General features: G+C 45.7%; 1 protein-coding gene across 4 annotated transcripts in view; it reads right to left on the bottom strand.

Moving 5' to 3' along the window:
* The window catches only part of KCND1 (potassium voltage-gated channel subfamily D member 1), a 500,895-nt gene that overhangs the window by 54,520 nt on the left and 432,390 nt on the right, over nucleotides 1–13,985 (bottom strand). The window lies entirely within an intron of this gene.

Raw genomic sequence — 13,985 nt, 5'->3', positions numbered from 1 at the left:
CGGTTAGCGCGCTGCGCTACGAACCTGGCGACCCAGGTTCAATTCCCGCTCACGGCCAACACCAGTGACGATTATCTGAACCGGTCCTGGGCCTCGCCTAGGTCGACTCTGCCTCAAATGAGTACCTGGTGCAGTGTGTAAACATCGCTACTAGGGAGACAAAAGCGGCCAGGCGTGGTGTTGGCCACCCTCGTGTGCCGTGCTGGCCTTCATAGGTGCTCACTAACAGCACTTGCCCCTACAGTCTGTAGTAACCTGGGCTTGCTGTCTTCAATCCAACGCTGTCCTCTGGACAGTCCAGTCCCTTCACCTGATGTGTTGTGGCCGAAACGTCGTGATTTTTTGTTATTTTATTTTTACCTACGTGACTTTACCGAATAGAACCAAAGAGTATGGATCCTTGCAGTCACGAAAGCTTCAAATCTAGAATTGGTCTTTGTTTGCTGTCTTTCAAGAGTACCGCATTTTCCCGCATATAACCCGCGGGGTATACCACTTTTTACAAACAAAACAAGACCCTGCGGGGTATATGGAGGTGCGGGCTATCCAAAAAAATATTTTACACGTGTTACTTGTCATAACTCGTTTAATGTTTTCATGGTAGGACTATCCACTATGCAACACGTACCTTTGACTAAAGCATTGCTGAATAAACAGCTCACACTTAAATTGCACATGTTATCACGTTTTAAATGATTCGAATTGTTTGTACAATGAAACGACAATGTTTGAAGTGGGAGAACTTTGTTTACCGGCGACGGGAGAGCTGGGGGGAGAGAGAGGTGGGGGCGAGGCAATGGAGTTACCATAGTGCTGCTATTAGTTGCACAGTGCGCAATCTACCAGTGCTAAAACTGTACTTACTTATTTACCAGTTACGTGTTACTTATTTATTGGATATTTACTTTTGTTACTTATTCACTGTTTTAAGTTCACTCGTTTCCGGTTAGTTTGTTTTCTTTGTGCACGTTATGATTTTAATGTTAACAATTGATAGTGGAATGTATTACAAATGTAAATTTCGTATTAATATGATGGAACTAAGCTGTGGTAACGACGTTAAAGATATGAATGCATGTGGGGTATATGGAGGTGCGGGCTATCTGAAATTTGTTTTACACAAAACTATTTTTGCGGGGTATATGCGTCTGCGGGTTATATGCGTATGCGGGCTATATGCGGGAAAATACGGTAAACTGCAACCACAATGTTCCCTCTTCAGTTGCACAAACGAGAATAGTTTACTTGGAATGCAACTGTCCTGTGATCGCGCAGAGCCCTGACATTGTTAAGGATAATCACTCATTTTTTAAAGCATTCTTATCATCACTGCGACCTTCAATGAAACAATACATGTGTAGTGACATCGGGGATGTCACTGTATGGTGCCGGCCCGGAAGGGCCGTGCCGTTCAATGTTCCCACATCGTGGACAGCACCGTGTGGGTGGCTGTGTGTAACACCAGCCCTAGCGGGGACAGCACCGTGTGGGTGGCTGTGTGTGACACCAGCCCTAGCGTGGACAGCACCGTGTGGGTGGCTGTGTGTAACACCAGCCCTAGCGTGGACACCACCGTGTGGGTGGCTGTGTGTGACACCAGCCCTAGCGTGGACAGCACCGTGTGGGTGGCTGTGTGTAGTACCAGCCCTAGCGGGGACAGCACCGTGTGGGTGGCTGTGTGTAACACCAGCCCTAGCGTGGACAGCACCGTGTGGGTGGCTGTGTGTGACACCAGCCCTAGCGTGGACACCACCGTGTGGGTGGCTGTGTGTGACACCAGCCCTAGCGTGGACACCACCGTGTGGGTGGCTGTGTGTAGTACCAGCCCGAGCCTGGACAGCACCGTGTGGGTGGCTGTGTGTGACACCAGCCCTAGCGTGGACAGCACCGTGTGTGTGGCTGTGTGTAACACCAGCCCTAGCATGGACAGCACCGTGTGGGTGGCTGTGTGACACCAGCCCTAGCGTGGACACCACCGTGTGGGTGGCTGTGTGTGACACCAGCCCTAGCGTGGACAGCACCGTGTGGGTGGCTGTGTGTAACACCAGCCCTAGCGTGGACACCACCGTGTGGGTGGCTGTGTGTGACACCAGCCCTAGCGTGGACAGCACCGTGTGGGTGACTGTGTGTGACACCAGCCCTAGCGGGGACAGCACCGTGTGGGTGGCTGTGTGTGACACCAGCCCTAGCGTGGACAGCACGGTGTGGGTGGCTGTGTGTAACACCAGCCCTAGCGTGGACAGCACCGTGTGGGTGGCTGTGTGTAACACCAGCCCTAGCGTGGACAGCACCGTGTGGGTGGCTGTGTGTGACACCAGCCCTAGCGGGGACAGCACCGTGTGTGTGGCTGTGTGTGACACCAGCCCTAGCGGGGCTTGGTGAGTACTGGGATAGTGCGGGCACCACGCACAGCGTGTGGTGGGGGCTCCCATGAGGGGGAGGGGGTGAGCGTCAGCCCAGGGGCAGGGTTGCCCGGGCCATGGCACTCTGGTTGACCCCGTAGACACGTGATCTGGAGAGTCCACACAAGGAGCCCCAGGTGGGGGGGGGGGGCTAGTGGGTGATCACGTGTTCGGGGAGAGCTCTTGAGAAGGATCGAGAGAGAACGAGAATGCTCGAGAAGGCGGGCGGGGCCGAGGGCGGGGCCGAGGGCGGGGCCGAGGGCGGGGCCGAGGGCGGGGCCGAGGGCGGAGCGGGGCCGACCGGCGAGGGATATAAGGCGGGTCCCTGAAAGGGACCGGGGTCGCTACATTCTACGAGCTGGAAGCTCAACACCTACAAGCTGGAAGCTCAACATCTACAAGCTGGAAGCTCTACACCTACAAGCGGGAAGCTCTACGTCTCAAGCTGAAGCTCTTCATCCTACGAGGCAGCCACGTGGTCGGAGACCCAAGTGAGGGTCCGATCCGTCGTAGCAGTAACCCCTCTGGATAGAGATGTTAGCTGGGTGGTCACCACCCTAGGCTGTATCTGGTGAAGGGGCAGTTACCCCTTTGTGTTACGTGTTACAAATAAATGTGTTGCCTCTAAAAGGAAGAACGTCTGCGACTCATTTGGACTCACTACACTTTTAAATGTTGATTTAAAGCTTTCGTGACTGCAGGGATTCATCTTCTTGGGTCTTTCGGTAAAGTCACGTAGAAGGGAAATAATAAAATAATACAAATAAAACATAATAAAATAAAATTCTCACGACGTTTCGGCCACAACACAAGTAGCCTTCCTCAGGTGAAGAAACAGAACTGTCGGGAAGACAGTGCTTCAGTGAACACTGCTAAGCTTGGCAGTGTATTTTAAGCTGGGTGGGAGGAGCAGAGTGCCTTTACAAAGGAGTTTACATATCAACAGAGGAATTTAGCATTGAAGTAGCTGTGTTAATGTGATAGATTAGCAGGATGTTAAAGTCAGAAATTAGCATGTAACTGGGAGATTAGCATGATGTCAGTGTGAGGGATTAGCATGTAACTATGTTGGAAAAAAGTGGTGCTTTCTTTTTTCTTTTCAACGTTAGCACCACGGAAAGCGACGAGCTTTGTTCAGACGGACGAGTCCATCTATGCTCGGAACGGAGGAGGGGGGAGAGAGAGAAACAGCCACGATGCGCTGCTCTGTCCTGTTTTGCGTTACAACTACGCTTGATTTGTCAGAGTACTCAGTGCTCTGACAGGGCCAATACCATTAACCCACTAAGTCACCCAACTACCTCAATCAGGAAATTCAGAAATTCAGATGAAGTTGTTTTGGCCAGACACACACAGTATGTATACAACACACAGTACACATGAGTCACAATACATATTTCACGTCCACACTACGAGGAAGTGTGACCATCATCCCGTAAATGACACGAAAACAGCTAATCGCTCCTCATTCAGCAAATCTATTTGGGGTTTTAACAGTTAAATGTTACATACTGATTTGTAATTGAGATTCGGTATTGGGAAATGTATTATCTTTAGAGCAACCCCATCATCATCTTTGTATTATTATTACTGCTACTACAGAGGCAGGTTTGGTATGGCAGGAGGCCCATTCCTCCAAAGGGGAGCCCTTGAAGCAAAGCTCTGGGGGTCTCGTCATCGCGATGAGCCCAGCAGCACCGAGCCGGAGAACCCTGGCCAGGAGTCGCACTGCCCAAGAGGGTTGTCAGCTGCAGGGCCCTCTTAGGGAATGGACATTGGCGAGAAAATTTTCCTCTCTGGCGTCCTCCTTCATCACAACATCGATGCCATTTATTTATGCAGGAGAACTTTCACTACGTCTCAAACACTATTTTCGGGAGGGTTGTCCACTGGGATGTCCTGCCAATTCCAAGTTTGCCTGTTGAGGAAACCAGAAGTACATATTAAAAAAAAACACCACTTGCACCGATGAGGTGATGATAATTTGAGGACCCGCTTGCTGTACTGCCCTCACGTGGCTACCTCACAGCCCAATGGGTTTGAGAGTTTCAAAATTGTTCACGATCCCCTAACTCTTGCCCTCAAATTGCGAGGATGTGTGTGACACTACGTCCAGCGAATCTGAGAGGTTGAGTATTTACCAGTGTGGAGAGAGTCAGTGCTCTCATGGGAGATAATCTCTGCTCCCTTGGCTACCCTGTCAAATGGAATTCAGTGGGCACGGTATTTGACCTGAGGTGTTCATAAAGAGTGGGTGATGGCATGGCCACATGCAAAGGACGAGGCCCTAAATATGGCCCGGGCTTCCAGAGCAAACTAATCTTCATTCAGGGTTAGTTTGGGTGTTCAATTGGTACTAAGATGCCTGGCGAAAACGTTGACCTGGAAAAATATTTGTGCAAGAACCTGCCCGAGCAAATTCCATCTTCGTGCATATGAAAATCGAATAATCAATGTTGTAATGTATATACATGATGGTAAATGCGGTTTTAAGATTTAAATAAGATCCTGCTGTCTGCTTAAATTCACACTCGACTAATATCCCCCTGGTTATACAATTGTCAAACTTTGACTTACATTACCTTAGGTGTGACCTCATGAACTGGTTTCTTAAATGAGGTAATGATTAGTATACATTTTATAAGGAGGGGGGGGAGGTTATGAATACTATGAATACATTTCATAACATTGGATTTTCCAATTACAAGTCAGTCACAATGTTCTGACTGCTCTATTTCTCTGCCCTTAAAGAAGGGCGAAGGCCAGGAGCATTTGCTTCCTGCATGTTTTTTTTTCTCTGAACAAAAAAGTATCGTCGATGGAAATAATTGTGAGGTTTTATTTTGTCAAGGTCTACTAAACGTTTGTTGTAATAGATGTCAGTCATTATTGGCTTCCTCAGGTTTGCACCGACGCAAAACAGAATTGTGGAGCGTCTCCTTAATTATGTCATTTCCTCCTGGGCTAAGAATGTATATAGGTATGTATGTTGAACTTCTTTCTCAGCATACATAGCCTATTGTGCTAATCTGAGGTGCGGGGGCAGAATGGCTCAGATTCACCTTTAAAACTTGATATGGGCTCACTCACATTAGAATTCCTCCCACCGCGAGTATGGACAAGATAAAACAGTGAGGCTTCACATTTGTGTCAGGGACGGTGTGGTGATCACGAGAGGGCAGAGAAACGTGACTCAGATGCACACTCAATATCGTTGCACGCTTATTAACGGTGAACTACTTTGACCTGTGATTAACGAAGGCTTCTCTGCAATAGTTCATGCTATGGCGATGCCAGTGAATATTTTTGACGACCAGCGAAAGTTAGACACCCTTCACCAGTAAAACGCACGCCTAAAAATTCACCCGGGTTAATTGGAGAACTTTACATGAATCTTCCCAGCGCAATTTGAAAGCACAATTGCTAAACTGAATTGCTATGTTCTATATTTAATAAGAAAAATTGTAAGTATGGGAAACAACATACTCTACAGACCATATTTAATAAGTGTACTTTGCATGTAATATTATCCATAGCAGGTATAAGAATGCAAAAGTGCTGCGTAAACAATTATGATAACGCGTAAAATTAAATTACTGCCTTTGCACACAGTTACCATTTTACACATCAGTTGTCCGCAATATCTGATAATGTGTTCCAATATTGAATTCACAAATATTGCATTTTCTAATTGGATGTGAAAATGTGATGCTGTACAATCAATGCTCTGCATGCAGATGACTATTTGCAAACACAGCAATTCATTAGCAATAAAACGTTCAAAGATGTATAAATATATTTTTTAGAACAATAACACTGCCATGTATATATACTGCGACTCTTTTGTTTATAGGAAGAGACAAAGTATGTCTCTGCTCTGGAAGGTATTCATTTCCACTGGTGGCCCGGAGGCACTGGAATATATTCCAATTTCCTACAGTGTCCCCACATAGCAACCACGTTACAATGCCCTGCTATTTTAACTCCTATGATGCTGGAGATGCACCGTTTTGGACGAAGCATCTCTATTGACACCACGTACAAAGGTGAACATTGCTGTGTCTAAATTACAGCGACAGCATCACTCTCCTCTTTGGTTCTTTCGGTAAAGTCACGTAGAATGAGAATAAAATAATAAATTGAAAAAATAAAATAACACAATAATATTCTCACGACGTTTCGGGCACAACACAAGCGGCCTTTATCAGGTGAAGGGACAAGACTGTCTGGAGGACAGCGCTGTCCTCCAGACACGTCGTGAGAATATTATTGCGTTATTTTATTTTATCAATTTATTATTTTATTCTCATTCTACGTGACTTTACCGAAAGAACCAAAGAAGATGAATCCTTGCAGTCACGAAAGCTTTAAATCGAAGCATCACTCTCCTCTGGTGTTACCTGTGTGCATATTTAGACTCCTGCACATGTGCGGTTGATAACTGTTATACCTCGGTGTGCGTAGCCACCGCAGCCAGAATGACAGCCAAAGCCAAATTGCCCCCCTCCCTCAAAGCATGTTGCAAGTCATGTGTAAACCAGGTGAGGACTCAAGGGACAAGGATTGTCTCATTTGCAAGTGTCACCTGGGGGATAAGTCTGCCAGCAGGGAGCGACAATTGCTCCGATAATCCCAATTGAGTCATTGTGGGTAACTTTCAAATTAGGTGGCACTCATCTGTACCGGTGATCCTGAGCCAACAATGTGAATTATACGTTCCCATGGCAGGAGCCAATTTCACACAATAGTAATTCTTTTATCGACCCAGAGGTAGAATGAATGGGATTTCAAGTCGCAATCTTCTGAGTCTAGCACTCAAATCACGATGCAAGCTGGATAGGCTTGCAGAGAACACATTTTTTTGCAACGGAATTTTTAAAAATAAATAAATAGGCATACTGCCATAGTGTAATGGTTATCACTGGAACTATGCAATTTTAAATCTAGATTGAAAATTCACTTATTTTAGAACTGCTTATGTATTTAGTTTGTTGTCTTTCCCCTGGCCAGTGTGGAAGAGTAGGCCAAGTGACCCTTTAAAAGGGGCTTTCTAGAACTCCCTCTAGTAGAGGTCCTTACTACAGCAGTGGCGTAAGCCAGCTATTGCAGGGCTGCGCCTTTAGCCTATTTACTATATTTTATTTAAAATAATTTGTTCCCATGATGGAGAAGCTCCTTGTGAAATATACCTAGGAATTCTGAAATAAGCCGTAATCCATCCCAGCCACTATTCAGTCTGTGTAGTGATTTTCACTGTGCTACATACTCAAAAATATAAATTGCTTTCGTGATTCCCTGTGTCTTTGGGAAATAAATTGGAGGACAAGAATACATAAATGAATTAAAGAAATTGCTTTGCCAATTTGCAAACAAATCATGTTTTAATTCGGAATTGTAAATTCGCTTTTTTTCTTTGTAAATCCACAAAATATGTCCTACAAAAATAAAATTACTGTTTTTGTTTCCCCCCCCCCCACTCGTGGAAAATTATTAAATTTTCACCGAATCGGGTATTTGAGCGAACCGGCGGTTCTCTGAAATTTTGTATTCGCCGAAGGTGCCGCTCACGGTTTTTCCATTACGGAGTCACTTTGCCTCTCTTGCTTGCACGCTGTCCCAGGCCGAGGATTTGGCTCTTTGTCTCTGGCAAAGGCCGTCCCAGCGGCAGTCTTCCATAATGTTCGATATTTTTTCTTATATATATATTTCGGCAATGTTCCGCTCAAGTTTAATTTTGACATCACCGGAAAAACGAGAGAGCAATAGGCATTGGCGAAATAGCCCCAAGAACCATTCTCAGTTTCTCCTGTTTTTTATTATTTATTCTGGAATTATAAAAATTCGTATTAAATGTGAAACGCGGCTAAAAAAATAGATGTGTATGAAGACAGAGTATGTACTTTCGGTAACTGTTTTCACGAAGTAAAATGTAAATTCTGAATTTATATAAACGGTTGCACTGAAATACAGTGTGCACACGAACGCTTTTCAGTGAACGTTTCAGTTAATGAAATAAACATCCCGTGGAAGTTCTCAAAAAAACATTCTTTTACACGTTATCAAAGTGCAACATTTGACGATGAAATTAAATCTGCATGTTTTTTCGTGTTTTTTTGTACGGCCCTCAGGTGCGTTTTCGGGTCCGTTCGATGTCCGACGTTTTGCTCCACATGCTAGTTCACTTATTAATCTCGGTCGTTAGTACCTCAGCCTTAAGAGTCAGATTACCACAGCTCAATAGCACGACTCCTCTTCCCCAAGCTGAACATATTGAGAAGTTTACGATGGGATGTGGCAGCTATTCATGAGTTAGGAAGTTAAAGACCCTGAAACGTAATGTACGTAGTCCATTTGCATCACCTTTGTTTTGCAATGAATTGCTTGTAGCATACAAGCATCGGGTCCTTATTATTGTGTAAGTTGCCACAGCAACAAGCCCCAGTGCCAAAAGGGGAGAGCCCTCCAATTGGCTACATTGCCACAAGGAAAAGAGTAATCACGTGGATAATGAGTCAAGGCATGTTTAAAATAGAGGGTTTTTTTGGGGGTTAGAGCGTGTAAATATAATTGTGTCGTTAAACCCGCCACCACCAAACACAGCCAATTAGTAAGGTTTGTCACGTAAACAAACATGCCAATTAATTACTAGTGCAGCACACCGGTGTGTTGGAGAGTAAACCCATGACATTTACTATTCAAGTACGATGTTTTGCCAGCAATTATTCTGATATATGAACAGACATTATTTAAAGGCATTATTGTGATGCTAGTAAGCAGAGTAGCCTCTTCACTTTGTAGCCTTGATGTCACAGGGAGCTTTACAGTAAAAAAAAAACCTACTGATTATAATCAAAGACTTGCATTAAAAATAATACGACCAAAAATTAATCAGTGCGACAATGGCACTTCTTCAGACATGAAAGTACTCAGAGTTGTATTTTCATGCCTCATTTTCCATGACCACATTGGGAACCAGACTGCCAGCGCAGTTTCCTTCCATCCTATGGACAGAGCAAAATTTACAAGGGTGGATCACATTTAACGAGCCGGTCAAGAGCATTATTGGACAGGGAGTTAACTTTTGCCATCCCGCCAGGAAGCGAATACATGGGGCGACTGTTCAGGACGCGTTCCGGCGTTCCGTTGCGCAAAGTTCGCCTGCGCAGCTGCGGTGCGGACCGTCTCGACCGTCGCCACTCGTGCATCGGATACTGTCCGCATCACCAGTGAGAATTCCGAATGCGGATCACGCTCACGCACCGCCGCTGGGATCGTGAAACGCCAGGAGGTTTGGGCCTTGGGCCGTAGGGTCTTAAATCAGCCTACGGTTTTTGACATTTGTGCTGCCAGCTTACTATTGGCTATTTCCTGGCGCTCGACCAGCACAATGGCCCGGATCCATGTCCCTACGTTGCATGTTTGTCTCCTCCCACGCCTTCTCCCCTCCCTTGACCTCCTGCTACCATCCACAGCTACGATGTCCGAATAGCGTAGTTGGCTACGTGATGCGATCTTCAAAAATGTAAGTTTTTTTGTGTTCATCTCCATCTGCCACGACGGCCAACCACTGCTGGATGGAGGCCTCCTTAAGTCGCAGCTATCTCCCGCTCTGTAACAATCCACCCAGCGTCTACATATGGCCCACATTTTATTCCTCCATCTCCTTAAATTGGTGTATCTCTTAGACAATTTCCATTCATTGACTCTCACTTTGTCACTATTACTGACGGTTGGCCACCGTTTCTTCTCGCAATGTGTCTTGCCCAAGCCAACTGACTTTCAAAAAATTATAATTAGAATGGGGCGCCGAGGTGTCGAGCTGTTATCTCCCTCGCCTGGTATGCAGGAAGGGACGTGGGCGGGGAGGGGCTAAGTTGAGCCGCCTTTTGTTATTCTGCAGGGGGTTCTGGGGGAGGCGGTGGTGTACTTGCACGTAAAACCACCGTTTGTTATGCTGCAGGGGGTTCGGGGGGAGGGTGATGGCGTGCTGCACGAGAGCGAGTACAATCCTGGTGGAAACGGAAACGGCTGTATAATTATAAGCCAGCTAAAGTTTGACTTGGTTGATAACATCTTTCCAAAAGTTGCTCAATTTAAAACCATCCTCTCGGTTGAAGTTGTGTCTATGTTTGTATATCTGGATGGCCTCATGGACAAATCTTTGGTAATAACCGGGAGGTTTGCATGGTACTTTGGTATCAGAGAAAATAATGTCATGAGAACCCGCTGTGTTGAAACAATGATCAGCCACGGCCGAATAATTCGTTCTGCTGTGTTTCAAATCTCATTTGTGCTCGCGAATTCGGTCAGAAATATGTCGTTTCATCTCCCCGATATAGCAATCACCACAGGTACAACTCAATTTGTAAACACCGGGGTACTGTAAGTCAGGAATGACATCCTTTACGGATGGGATCAGATCACGAATTTTGTGTACTGTATTGAACCGGACCTGGATCTTGTGTTTGTTTAGAATTTTGGAAATCTTTTTGGTAACGCCTGCTATGTATGGCAGTGTGATGGTTTTGTTCGGAGTATCAGGTGGTTGTTCCTGTATGGTGGGAGACACAACTTGGCGGATAATACGGTCAGAGTATCCGTTCATCTTGAGGGCCAGATGTACATGTTTGAATTCACTGGCCAGGTAGTGTTGGTCAGAAATGCAATGAGCAATATGGTATAATGTTTTGATGAGATAATTCTTTTGAGCCGGGTGGTGGTGGGAACCAGGCTTCAAGTATGAATCTGTGTGGGTGGACTTGCTGTAAACAGAATGTCCCAAAGAGCCATCAGTCCTCCTCTCAAACAGAACATCCAAGAATGGCAGCTTTCCATCTTTCTCCACTTCCATGGTGAATTTGATGAATGGGTGTCTGAAATTTATGTGGTCTAGGAAATGTTTCAACGCTGGGAGGCCATGTGGCCAAATGACGAAAGTGTCATCAACATATCTCTTCCACAGGGAAGGAAGAAGGGTGGATGTCTGGATGGCGTCTGATTCAAATTTCTCCATGAAAACATTGGCTATCACTGGTGACAAGGGGGAACCCATAGGGGTACCCTCATTTTGTTTGTAGAAGGTGTCATTCCAGGTAAAGTAAGTGTTGGTAAGGCAGTGCCTAACCAGCTCAGGTACATCAGGGTTCAGTCCATGTTGGACCAAATCTTCAATTATTGTTATGGTGTCAGGCACTGACGAGGATATAGTCAGGAGATAGTACAGTGTCATTGACCATAGAAACCAATTGGGTTGAGTTAAGTACTACTGAGGTGGTCTTGCCAGTGAAGGGAAGCTAGAGTATCCGATAAAAAGCGGGCTAGCTTGTAGGTAGGGGAGTTGATCGTGGACACGATGGGTGGTAGTGGGGTACCTTCTTTATGGATCTTGGGAAGACCATAGAATCTGGGAGGTCTTGCAGCCCTGGGTTTGAGGGAGGGACGTTTGGTTGGTTCGATTAGGGAAGTCGAACTAGTGAGGATCTTGTTGGTTTATATCGTTAGGCTGTTAGTAGGATAACTTTTAATTTTTGAGTAACTCCCATCACTGAGTAGGTCCTACTCAGGTCCTACTCAGGTCTTTCTTCTTGAGCCACTCCTTTGTTGCCTTGGCCGTGTGTGTTTCGGTCATTGTTTTGCTGGAATACCCATCCACGACCCATTTTCAATGCCCTGGCTGAGGGAAGGAGGTTCTCACCCAAGATTTGACGGTACATGGCCCCGTCCATCGTCCCTTTGATGCGGTGAAGTTGTCCTGTCCCCTTAGCAGAAAAACACCCCCAAAGCATAATGTTTCCACCTCCATGTTTGACGGTGGGGATGGTGTTCTTGGGGTCATAGGCAGCATTTCTCCTCCTCCAAACACGGCGAGTTGAGTTGATGCCAAAGAGCTCCATTTTGGTCTCATCTGACCACAACACTTTCACCCAGTTGTCTTCTGAATCATTCAGATGTTCATTGGCAAACTTCAGACGGGCATGTATATGTGCTTCCTTGAGCAGAGGGACCTTGCGGGCGCTGCAGGATTTCAGTCCTTCACAGCATAGTATGTTACCAATTGTTTTCTTGGTGACTATGGTCCCAGCTGCCTTGAGATCATTGACAATATCCTCCCGTGTAGTTCTGGGCTGATTCCTTACTGTTCTCATGATCATTGCAACTCCACGAGGTGAGATCTTGCATGGAGCCCCAGGCCGAGGGAGATTGACACTTCTTTTGTGTTTCTTCCATTTGCGAATAATCGCACCAGCTGTTGTCACCTTCTCACCAAGCTGCTTGGCAATGGTCTTGTAGCCCATTCCAGCCTTGTGTAGGTCTACAATATTGTCCCTGACATCCTTGGAGAGCTCTTTGGTCTTGGCCATGGTGGAGAGTTTGGAATCTGATTGATTGATTGATTGCTTCTGTGGACAGGTGTCTTTTATACAGGTAACAAGCTGAGATTAGGAGCACTCCCTTTAAGAGTGTGCTCCTAATCTCAGCTCGTTACCTGTATAAAAGACACCTGGGAGTCAGAAATCTTTTTGATTGAGAGGGGGTCGAATACTTATTTCCCTCATTAAAATGCAAATCAATTTCTAACAATTTTGACATGCGTTTTTCTGGATTTTGTTGTTGTTATTCTGTCTCTCACTGTTCAAATAAACCTACCATTAAAATTATAGACTGATCATTTCTTTGTCAGTGGGCAAACGTACAAAATCAGCAGGGGATCAAATACTTTTTTTCCCTCACTGTACCTGTGGTGACTGCTATATCGGGGAGACGAAACGACATTTCTGACCGAATTCGCGAGCACAAATCAGATTTGAAATACGACAGAACGAATTATTTGGCCGTGGCTGACCATTGTCTCAACACAGCGGGTTCTCATGATATTGTTTTTTCTGATACCAAAGTACTATGCAAACCTCCCGGTGATTACCAAAGATTTGTCCATGAGGCCATCCAGATATACAAACACAGACACAACTTCAACCGAGAGGATGGTTTTAAATTGAGCAACTTTTGGAAAGATGTTATCAACCAAGTCAAACTTTAGCTGGCTTATAATTATACAGCCATTTCCATTTCCACCAGGATTGTACTCGCTCTCGTGCAGACCGCCATCACCCTCCACCCGAACCCCCTGCAGCATAACAAAAGGTAGTTTTACGTGCAAGTACACCACCGCCTCCCCCAGAACCCCCTGCAGAATAACAAAAGGCGGCTTAACTTAGCCCCCCCCTCCCCCGCACGTCCCTTCCTGGCTCCCCCCCCCCCTTAACCTGTATATAATATCGTGTGTCCCATAGCTGTTCACTTGACACAGCTAATTTTGCTGTGTCTGTTCCACCTGAAGACGGAAGCTTGTGTTGCCTTCGAAACGTCGTGATTTAATTTAGTTGTTTTCATTTATTTTATTTTACCTACGTGACCATTACCGAAAAAAACAAAGAGTATGAATCCTTGCAGTCACGAAAGCTTCAAATCTAGAATGAGTTTATGGTATTTGGCTGCTATACATTTCCAAGTGATTAGCCACTTCGTTGAGCTATCATTGTGGCCAGGTCGCTTATGAAAGAAGAGCTAATAGCCCAGTGGGCG

Source organism: Petromyzon marinus, chromosome 30 (genome assembly GCF_048934315.1).
Source record: "Petromyzon marinus isolate PM22_M1 ecotype Great Lakes invasive population chromosome 30, UKy_Petmar_22M1.pri1.0, whole genome shotgun sequence".
Lineage (NCBI taxonomy): Eukaryota > Metazoa > Chordata > Hyperoartia > Petromyzontiformes > Petromyzontidae > Petromyzon > Petromyzon marinus.
Note: the sequence above shows the minus strand (reverse complement) of the source record. Positions and strands in the feature narration are given on the sequence as shown.